This window comes from Sminthopsis crassicaudata, chromosome 3 (assembly GCF_048593235.1).
Source record: "Sminthopsis crassicaudata isolate SCR6 chromosome 3, ASM4859323v1, whole genome shotgun sequence".
In the NCBI taxonomy this organism is placed as follows: Eukaryota; Metazoa; Chordata; class Mammalia; order Dasyuromorphia; family Dasyuridae; genus Sminthopsis; species Sminthopsis crassicaudata.
In genome coordinates this window covers 9,027,260-9,037,660 of record NC_133619.1, presented here as the reverse complement: position 1 = coordinate 9,037,660, position 10,401 = coordinate 9,027,260, and the positions used below count along the sequence as shown (strand labels likewise).

General features: G+C 50.9%; 1 long non-coding RNA gene across 1 annotated transcript; it reads left to right on the top strand.

The window, feature by feature from the left end:
* Nucleotides 1-5,600: 5,600 nt before the first annotated feature.
* LOC141560159 (uncharacterized) lies at nucleotides 5,601-7,930 on the top strand. Its single transcript, XR_012487642.1, has 2 exons — nucleotides 5,601-5,633; nucleotides 5,697-7,930. It is a non-coding gene; the product is annotated as an uncharacterized LOC141560159 (long non-coding RNA).
* The last annotated feature ends 2,471 nt before the right edge of the window (nucleotides 7,931-10,401 follow it).

Here is a 10,401-nt window from a genome sequence, read left to right as displayed (position 1 = left end):
TCTTTACTCCTTCCTCCCAGGCAGTGTGACTATCCCATCCCCCTTCTAGCTCAGAGATGGCAGAAGTCCATCCCCACTACAAGGAGTGCTTGGTCTTCGCAGCTACAGATCCCAGGGCCAGTCAGTTCTCCGAATGAATCAGTAAGCTTTTATGTAGGATTGCGCTACACACTAAGAATGCACAAATAAAGTTCCCATCCTCCAAGAGCTTATGTTATGGCAGAGGAGAAAATGAGTGCCTGAGTCAAATTGGAACATGAACAAAATAAATCCCCCGAGATTGGGGAGGGAAGGTCCTGAGAGTTGGCCAGGAAGAGACACATCCGCAAAGACTTCATTTCACAAGCTTAAAATCTGGACTGTTTAAAATGTAAGGACTATGTAAATGTGAAAGTGACTACCAGATGACTAATTTCTAATTTCCCTTATCCCAATACACCAGACTTTGTGAATCACGGCAGACGGAAAGGTTCGAGTTAAAGGCATACAACAGCATTTTAGTTTTAGGGGAAAAATTGTCCAACTATATTGAACAAGAGTCCTTATTACTTGACGGTGTGATTTACTTTTCTAGCATTCGTGCTGATTTCTCATTGTTTTGTTGCTGTTTGGTTCGTTTAAAGCAGCACAAGTCCGTCAGCAGTAGTAGATTTAGGACTGGAGAGGACCCCAAGGCTGTGGCTGTCTAGTCCAGCCATCTCATTTTGCAAATAAGGAAACTGAGACCTAACTTGGCAATGCCTATTTTCTGACTCCAGTCAGTGCTTTGACCACTGGACCATGCTGCCTCCTAAATGTTAGCCCTGCATACCAGAGCCCCCAAGCCATCTCACTAGAGTAAAGAATTCTAGAGAATCACTTGTTCAATATTCTGTTGGTATTTCCAAAAATAAAATAAATTATATAAATTATATAAATAATTTATAAATAATATATATAATATATATAATATAATATAATATAATATAAATATATATATAATATAATATAAATATATAAATAATTTATGAATAATAAATTATATAAATAATAATATAAATATATAAAATTATATAAATAATATAAAAATAAAATAAAAAATAAGGACTTCCAAAAGTCCTTCAAACTTTATTTTTAGGCACATTTAGCAGCCCAAGATAAGGGATGAGGAAAGACACTAGCACCTCTGGGGTTTGGGAAAAGCCCCCCACAAAAAGTATCTGCTGAAGGAAATGAGATTGTGAGAAGGGCTCTCTACTCCAGGCAGTGATAATATAGTGAGGAAATCAGCTTGATGAAGCCACAGGGCACATGGAGGAAAACAAGCTGGAAATAATGGGGCAGGACTTTATATGTCTGTCACAAGAGTATATCTCATTAGAGGAAGTCCTGGGAGTTCATTGAGTAGAGCAATGACATGGTCAGACCTGAACTTTGCAGAAAACCGTCTTGGCTTTGTAGGGAATGGACCGGAATAGAGAGAGACTAGAGCCATGGAGACCCAAGTAAGAGGCCCTTGGAACAGTCCAGAGCTGCCCGATGGGTCGAGTTAAGAGTACATAAATTTGGAGAGAGAAAAACATCTTTATTTCACTCACCTCTGACTGCAACTGAGCATTTTCTTCATTTATTTAAAAACGTTTTTCTGAGAAGGGATCCGTAGGTCTCCCCGGACTGCCATTGTCAATGTCTAGGGATGACGGCTAACCAAAGCTGAGCGGAGGTTGGTCACGGGGCTAGATTTGGGAACTAAGTGGAGATGAGGGCCAAAGTGTAAAGAATCCAGGGTGACCTGGAGGTTTCAAACTGGGGGTGCCCTTCACGGGAAAGGGGAGGTTCAGCAGAAAGAAGGCCTGGAGAAAGATGAGATCTGTTTTGGAAAGTTTGACATCCTGGAGAGAGTCAAAAAGGCACTGAATTGCTTTGGGGCAAACCAGCACCCTGGAAATGTTGGCAGCCCTCTCAGGTAGGCAGGATGGCTGATGGACGTGGAGCAATAGCTTCTGCTCCCCACATTTCCTTGTTTTGAAATGTCTGAGGTGCCCATCCACGTTGTTTTGGGCCCGGCACAAATCTGCTACTGACTCGCTCCTAAGGCTCAAGTCTTTGGAAGTGTTTTCCTTGGTTTCCTGTTGGCAGGCCTGGGCTTTTCTTTATTTGCTTAAAGAGTCACGAGTGGGCTGCAAGGATTTCTCCACAGGAGGGTAGCCCTCCCAGGCCTGGAGCCTTGTAACCTGTTCTACGTTAACAGACGGATGGCTCAGGCCAAAACCACGTTACAATGGCAGCTTTCAACAAGTCATTTTTCAGTCGTGCCCCATTCTTCGTGGTCCCCTGTGGGCTTTTCTTGGCAAACCTGCTGCCATTTCCTTCTCCAGCTCGTTTTACACACGAGGAAACTGAGGCAGACAGGGTGACTGGACTTGTCCAAGGTCCCATAGCTAGAATCTGAGGGCAGATTTGAAGTCCTCTCGGCAGACCCGGCCCCCTGCCTATTCTACCTAGCTGGCCCCTGAAGGGAGAGCCCGCTGATATTCTCCAGTATTGTAGGAACAGTGATCAACTAGCATTTCTGTGACCCTTTAGGTTTGCAAAGCACTTTACGCGGTTTGCTTTTGGGGAACACCTGGAAGGAACATCAGACGGAACAGATACAAAGTCGCATTTCTTTAGCCCTCTAAATAAAGTTTTAAGAAATCTTATAAATATCCTCTCACTTGATCCTCCCAAAAATCCCGGAAGTCGATGTCTTTGTCCGCATTTCAGAGTTGAGGCAATGGGCAGAGAGCCGTTAAAGAACTTGCCCGGGATAACACTGCTACTAAAGCTCAATCTAGGGCTTCCGGACCCACGCCCCACCCCCCGTGGAAGGTACCGGCCTCTGCTGGAGCCCGGTGTTTGGGCCCGAGCTTCCCCTCTCTGGGCCGCCCTTTCTGTTCCGCAGAGGCGGCGCCGGGGCCCAGTGCGTAGGGCGCTCCCTGCACTCCACTGCCGGCAGCTTCTTCCCTTTGCCAGTGTAAGCTGCTCCCGCGGCCCCCAAGGCGCAGAGGGCTCTGGCGAGGAGTTCCGTTAGCACCGTGGGTCCGCCGTTTCCCGCCAGGACGGGCCAACTCCCCCGCCCAGCCGCTATTCCTCGGAGACCGGCACCCCCCTCTCCGCGTCTTCCCTGACTTGAGGCGCTTTTCCTAGCGATGACTTGGCCCCGGACACAGCAGAGACGAGCCTGTCTCAGGGAAGTGGCTGACCCGCGGGACGGTGAGGAGCCGCCTGTATCCCTAGCTCACCTGCCACAGCTGTATCATCAGAAGGGATTTGGAATCTTTTCAGCTTCCATGGTAGCCTCTTCTTTCCCCCCACGCTCTTGCACCCTCCCTGGTCACAAAAGCGTCACCTGCCCACAGCTGCTCCGACAGCATTCTCCGGGCCCCACCTGGTACCCAAGGAAGGAGGAACGTCTCCTCCTGGTCACTCCCCAGACGGAGCTCATCATCAGCCCGGATGTCTTAGGTGTGTGTCGCAGGGGCCCCTGGGAGCGGCTTACGCGGCACTGGAGTGCAGGGACAGCCCTACCCCCTGGGCCCCGGCGCCGCCTCTGCGGAACAGAAAGGGCCGCCCAGAGGGGGGAAGCTCGGGCCACAGCCGGCTCCAAAGCCAAGGCCGGTACCTTCCACTGGCAGCGGCGGCTCTGGAAGACCTAAATTATCCCGGGCAAGCTCCTTACCGCTATCTGCCGCTAAGAAATGGTCTTGGCGGAGGAGGCAGGAGCGCCACCAGGAGGAGGGTCAAAGATGGCCCGTCTCATCTCCGGTCCTCTCAGCCCTTAAATACCCTGCTGTAATGACTCCGTTACAGCACACTGAGCATGCGCGAACTAGAGAGCCATTGCGTCACCGCCGAGCACTGTGTGTGAACTGGAGGACCATCCGTCACGCTTGTGTCAGTGTCCTCCCGCGGCCCGCCTCCACAGCCCGCTCCCTCAGCCTTCCCTCCCGGTCTAACCCCACCTTCTCCGTCTCCTTCCCTCCAGCATTTCCCCCATCGATGAACCAATCTAGAGCGTGATCAGAGAAAACTGGGAGCACGAGGCTTTGCAAAGATCAGTGTTGAAAACTACCCATGCCTATGTTTTGTGAATACAAAGCTTTCATTTTAAAAATGCGGAACAAAGGAAAGTCCATTCCTCTTCACTTTAAAACCTATTTAGAAATTGGGGCACCCACGTGGGGCAGTGGAGAGAGCACCAGCCCTGGAGTCAGGAGGACCCGAGTGCAAATCCGGCCTCAGACACTTAACACTTTCTGGCTGTGTGGCCCTGGGCAAGTCACTTAACCCCAGCCTCAAAAACAAACAAACAAACAAAAAAAAAAAACCCCAGCTGTGAGCTCCTCATTAAGCACCTAATCTAGGTGCAAAAGCAGAGAACGGCGCCCCTCGGGCCAGCCTCCTGCGGTCCCGCTCTGCACCACGAGGGGCGGTGCGCACCTGCGCTTTTATCCCCGCTCTCCCCTAGTGCACCTGAGCGCCCGGCCCCGAGGTGCGGCCAGCCTGGTCCCTTCGCCCCCCCGCCCCACTCCCGGACCTCCGGCCCTGCTCCGCAGCGCGTCCGCGAGAGCGGAAGACAAAGCTCCTCAGAGCCGTCTCCGCGGCGGAGCCCAGGGACAGGCTGGGACCGGCCTACCCACCCAGCAGGCCCGGCAGGTAGCGGGAAGTAGGAGGGCCGTGGCCCGGGGCGGCGGCCTCCTGGGCTCCCCCAGACGGCCGCGCCCCCGCCCCCGGCCCCGCCCGTTCCAGGCTTTCCCTGTTCCACAAATGCACCCGATGCCTGCGGGAAGAAGGGGGGGGGGGGAGAGACAGAGACAGAGACAGACAGAGATAGAGAGAGACAGAGACACACAGAGAGAGACAGAGACAGAGATAGAGACAGACAGAGACACACAGAGAGAGACAGAGACAGAGACACACAGAGAGAGACAGAGACAGACACACAGAGAGAGACAGAGATAGAGACAGAGACAGAGACATACAGAGAGAGAGACAGACAGAGATAGAGACAGAGACAGAGACAGAGAGAGAGAGACAGAGAGAGATATAGAGACAGAAACAGAGAGAGAAAGAGAGAGACAGAGAGACAGAGATAGAGACTGAGAGAGACAGAGACTGTGAGAGAGACAGAGACTGAGAGACAGAGACAGAGAGAGAGAGACAGAGAGAGACAGAGAGAGAGACAGAGAGAGAAAGAGACAGAGAAAAACAGAGACAGAGAGACAGAGACAGAGAGAGAGAGACAGAGACACAGAGAGAGAGACAGAGAGACAAGACAGACGGATTTCTGCCCACAAGCTGCTTACACACAGCAGTCAGTTGACCACCATTTATGACAAAAGAAGAAGCCGACGATGGCTGGGGCTCCCCATTCCTCCAGCCTTCCCAAAGCGCGCTGAGCCACTCTCCGCGGACCCCTGAGGGGGCAAAGGGCCCGGGAGTCACCGCTAACTAGCATCGGCCCTGAGCCGCGGCGTTCCGGACACAGTCTGTGCATCAGTGACACGCCGGCGTCTGCGCGAATACTGCGATGGTCTGTGTTGTGCATAATGGATGTCACACTCACATAAGCGCACGGCACTTGAGTATGGGATGTGCGGGTGTGAGTGTCTGTGTGTGTGTGTCTATGTATGTGTGTGTGTGTCTATGTGTGTGTCTATGTGTGTGAGTGTGAGTGTGTGTGTGTCTATGTTGTATGTGTGAGTGTGTGTGAGTGTGTCTATGTGTGTGTGTATGTGTGTGAGTGTGTGTGAGTGTGTCTGTGTGTATGTGTGTGAGTGTGTCTGTGTGTGTGTCTATGTGTGTGTGTATGTGTGTGTGAGTGTGTCTATGTGTGTGTGTGAGTGTGTGTCTATGTGTGTGTATGTGTGTGTATGTGTGTGTGTGTGAGTGTGTCTATGTGTGTGTGTGAGTGTGTCTATGTGTGTGTATGTGTGTGTGAGAGTGTGTGTGTCTATGTGTGTGTGTGTGTGAGTGTGTGTATGTGTGTATGTGTGTGTGTCTATATGTGTGTGTGTGTGTGTGTCTGTGTGTGTGTGTGTGTGTGTCCCAGGCTACCACATCCGGAGAGCGCCTCCGGGGCCCTGGGCCCGGTCTCCCAGGAACCTCGGGCCGCGCCTCGGGCGCCCCCGGAGCTCTCCGGCCTTGGTCGGGGCCGCTGGCGTTGGCCTGGGCCCTGTGGCAGCCCGCGGTTTCCGCCCGGCCCGGGTCTCAGTTTCCCCGCGGGTAGAAGGAAGAAGAGCTGCTCTCGGAGGCTCGGGGTCTCCGGTTCACCGGTCTCTGTAAATGTGTCTGCCGAGATGCCCGGGGAGCCCCCAAGGCCCCTCAGGAAGCTTCTGGAGGGAGGGAGTGGCGGCCTCCTGTGGAAGTCCAGAATGGCTTTGAATGAGTGGCTGGAGCTGAGCAGGGCCGCGGAGCCGAGCCCCAGGGACGCCGGCGGACGAAAGCAGGAGTCCCCGCCCTCGGAGAGCGGCCCCAGGGCTCGGGCCCGCGGCAAGGCCCGGAGGTCCAGGGGAATGGAAAAAGGAGCTGAGCCGGCCGCGGCGCGCACGGCGGGGAGGCAGGGAAATAAACATCTCCGCAGCCACGGCTAAGGCTTTGCGTACTGTGCGTGGATCCCCACCACCCCGAGGGACGGGTTATTACTATTCCCGTTTCACCGCCGAGGCTCGGGGTTTACGTGGCCCGCCCCGTCCCGCCGCCGGTGGTCGCCCGGACCCAGTGCCCCGGTGCGGGCTCCATCTCCTCGGAAGGCAGGACTTCCCTTCCTGCACATCGGGGTAAAGGAGTCCCGGTCTTAGCGGCACTTCCTGCTCATTGGCTCTTCAGAGCGGCTCCCCGGGGAAGGCGGGGTGACGAGGAAGGGCGGGGACCAGGTGCTCCCGGCGGGGCTCGGCCCGACTTCTCGAAGGGAAAGTTTGTTTCTGATAATTGTCCTGGGCTCGCCCTCCCAGCGCGCTCACGGGGGAAGGAGCCAGGCCGTTCCCTGCGCGTGGCGGTCACAACGTTTACAGGAAAGCCCCTGCCAGGGTGGGTGAGACCCGAGCGAGACCTGGACGGGGATTTGCCCGTGGGCAGCTGAACACCGGAGGAGGAGACCTCAGCATCCCACCCGAGGCCCGGAACGAAATCTGGCGGCTTCCCTGTCCAAGCCTGGGAGACCGAGTCCGGGAGAGAGTGAGACAGAGACAGAACTGGGGTTTAAACCAGTCACAGCACCCCGGAGGTATCCTTCCACGTTCATCCCCAAATAGTTCCGCTTCCGTTTACAGAGTCTTTACAACGAAAACTCCTGGAAAATAAGCGTCCCTGCGGCTGTGTGTGCTCCCAGCGCTTAGCCCCGCGCCCGCGCCTAGGAGGCACTGGACGGATGCTCTCCCTGCCGTCCGTCCAGGCGAACTGTCTCCATTAAACAGGCATCTAACGTAGAAGCAGCCAGGTTTCCCGTCTTAAAACTGGATCCCGTGCAGTTAAAGGGATAAAACTGCTTTCTCCCTTCTGGGCCGGGATTCCGCAGGGATAAGGGCTTCTCAGCTGTCTCCCCGCGGCGGACCTGCCCCGCCCTCGTCTCGGCTCCCGCGGTCACCGCGCTCTCGTCAGTTACGGTGCGGTCTCTAAGGCCCGTCCCATGCTCCGAGGAGGAGCGCGTCTGCGCAGGCCCCGGTGGGACCGTATGGCCCAGCGCTCGGGGCTCCGGTCCCCTCTGGGTCAGCATCCCGCCTCCTCAGCCTGCATTTTCTAGCCCAACTTCCATGCCCCTTTGCCTCTGGCTGCTCTCCCTTGCTTTCCTTGGGACTATTTCTGTTTCCTCATTGGAAACTGGGATGTGACGATCCATTCGTCGTGGTTCCTCTCTCCTTGAGGAAGAAAAGAATTTTCAATAAAAATCTTGGCAGATTCGTTCAACTTTCCCCATCTATTTTCTTTTTTATGTTAAATGTGGTAATAGATAGATAGATAGATAGATCAATCGATCCAATAGAGGCAGATGCATTTATACAATTATCTTACTGCATGAGAAGAATCAGATCAAAAAGGAAGAAAATGAGAAAGAAAATAAAATGCAAGCAAACAACAAAGATTGAGAATACGGGGGCGGCTAGGTGGCGCAGTAGAGAGAGCACCAGCCCTAATTCAGGAGGACCCGAGTTCAAATCTGATCTCAGACATTAACACTTCCTGGCTGTGTGACCCTGGGCGAGTCACTTACCCCCAGCCTCGGGGGAAAAAAGAGTGAGAATACTATGTTGTGGTCCACACTCAGTTCCCACAGTCTCTCTCTGGGTGTAGATGGCTCTCTCCATCACAAGATCATTGGAACTGGTCTGAATCACCTCGTGGTTGAGAAGAGCCACATCCATCAGAATTGACTCTTTTTTTTTTTTTTTTTTTTCCTGAGGCCGGGGTTAAGTGACTTGCCCAGGGTCACACAGCTAGGAAGTGTTAAGTGTCTGAGACCAGATTTGAACTCGGTCCTCCTGAATTCAGGGCTGGTGCTCTATCCACTGCGCCACCTGCTGCCCCAGAATTGACTCTTGCATAATCTTGTCGCTGTGTATGCTATGTCTGGTTCCGCAGACTCCACTCAGCATCAGTTCCTGTAAGTCTCCCCAGGCCTCTATGAGATCCTCCTGCCGATCGTTTCTTGCAGAACAATAATATTCCATAACATTCCTATCAGAACTCATTCAGCCATCCCCCACTGATGGGCATCCTCTCAGTTTCCAGTTTCTCGACCCTACAAAGGGCTGCCACAAACACTTTTGCACATACAAGTCCCTTTCCCTCCTTTAAGATCTTTTTTGGACACAAGCCCAGTGGAAAGGCTGCCATTTTTCACTTATTTTCTTCTTTTCTGTTTCATCTTTAAATATCCTTAGGATGATCCTGCTTAATTGAGTCTCTCACCAAGTTTTCTGTAAACAATCTTGCTTTTTCTTCTGCTACTTTTCAAATCTGATCTTAGATACTAACTGGACAAACCACCATTTCTATCTACCTGTTTCTTCATCTGTGAAAATGGGGACAATAATAACACCTCCTCGAGGATTATTGTGAGGATAAAATTAGATAATTTTTTAAAGGTCTTAGCTAATCTGAATTCATTATAGGAATGCTAACTATTATTAGGTAATACAAATAGGTCTCCATTAGTATGAATAATGAATGCTGTGAAGTGGTTATATGGATTTAAATTCTCCCTATTTGAAGTTATAATTATATAAAATATGGCAATTGGTTCCAGCCCAGTGGAAATAGCCAATAAGAATTCAAATAACATGACCACTTCACAGGATTCATTATTCACACTAATTGGGGAGCTCAGCCTTCCACCATTTCGTTTCATAAGATTTTACAAGGAAGTTTCTACTATAAAGTTGATAGTGCCTTAGTTGCTGTGGCTCTCCACTGTGAGAAAAGATCAAATGTTTGAAGTTCCTTGAGAGTATATGTCCATATTAGACATGTTGCAAAAAACCCCAATAAAAATGAGGAAAGTGAAAAAATTATGTGTCCATCTGCATTCAGACTCCATCAGTTATTTCTCTTGAGTTTTTCAGCATCTTTCAACACAAATCCTTCAGAATTATCTTGCAGCATTGTATTGCTGAGAACAGCTAAGTCAGTTAATCATTGTTGCTTTTCTTTTTGATTGTATTATTTGTGCAAAATTTTTAATTTTTAATATAATCAAGATTATCTATTTTACATTCTGAGATCCTAGTTAGCTGTTGTTTGGTCGTAAATTCTTCTCTTTTCCATGGATCTGAAATAGATTATTCCCTGTTCTCCCTCTGTAAAAAGAGAGGCTTAGTCAGGGTGACTTCTGAATTCTCTCCCAGCTCAAGAGCAATCAGAGCTACTTGAGGGGGCTGAGGGCCCCTGTGGGACGAGTTCCACCTCTGGGAGCCTTAGGCAACTCTAAATTACAGACGAGTTGTTGATCTACACTTGAGGGTGGTGGGAGGGAAGTTTCTGCTCCAGGCATTCTGCACAGTGATGATATCATGAGTATCTCTTGACCTCCTTTAGAGCATCCCCATTTTTCTGATTATGAGCATTAAGCCATTAAAGTGGATGGGTAATTGAGCCCTGGGAGGGCAGAAATTCATCACAAAGCAGTTCAGCTTAATCTGACAAACATTTATTCGGTACCTACTATGCCCCCAGACACTATGCTGGCTGCTGGGAATCCGAGGGCTAAAGTGGTACAGCTCATAAACAATAGCTACAAAATAAATACAAATAAATGTGTAAATGTTATGATTGTGAGATCAGTAAGACAACTCTGACTTCCCACCTACATAGTTCTGGATACAGCAACAGTGACCTTCAAGGTGATAATTATGCTCAGCTGGCTCTATTTTTCACATTTTGACT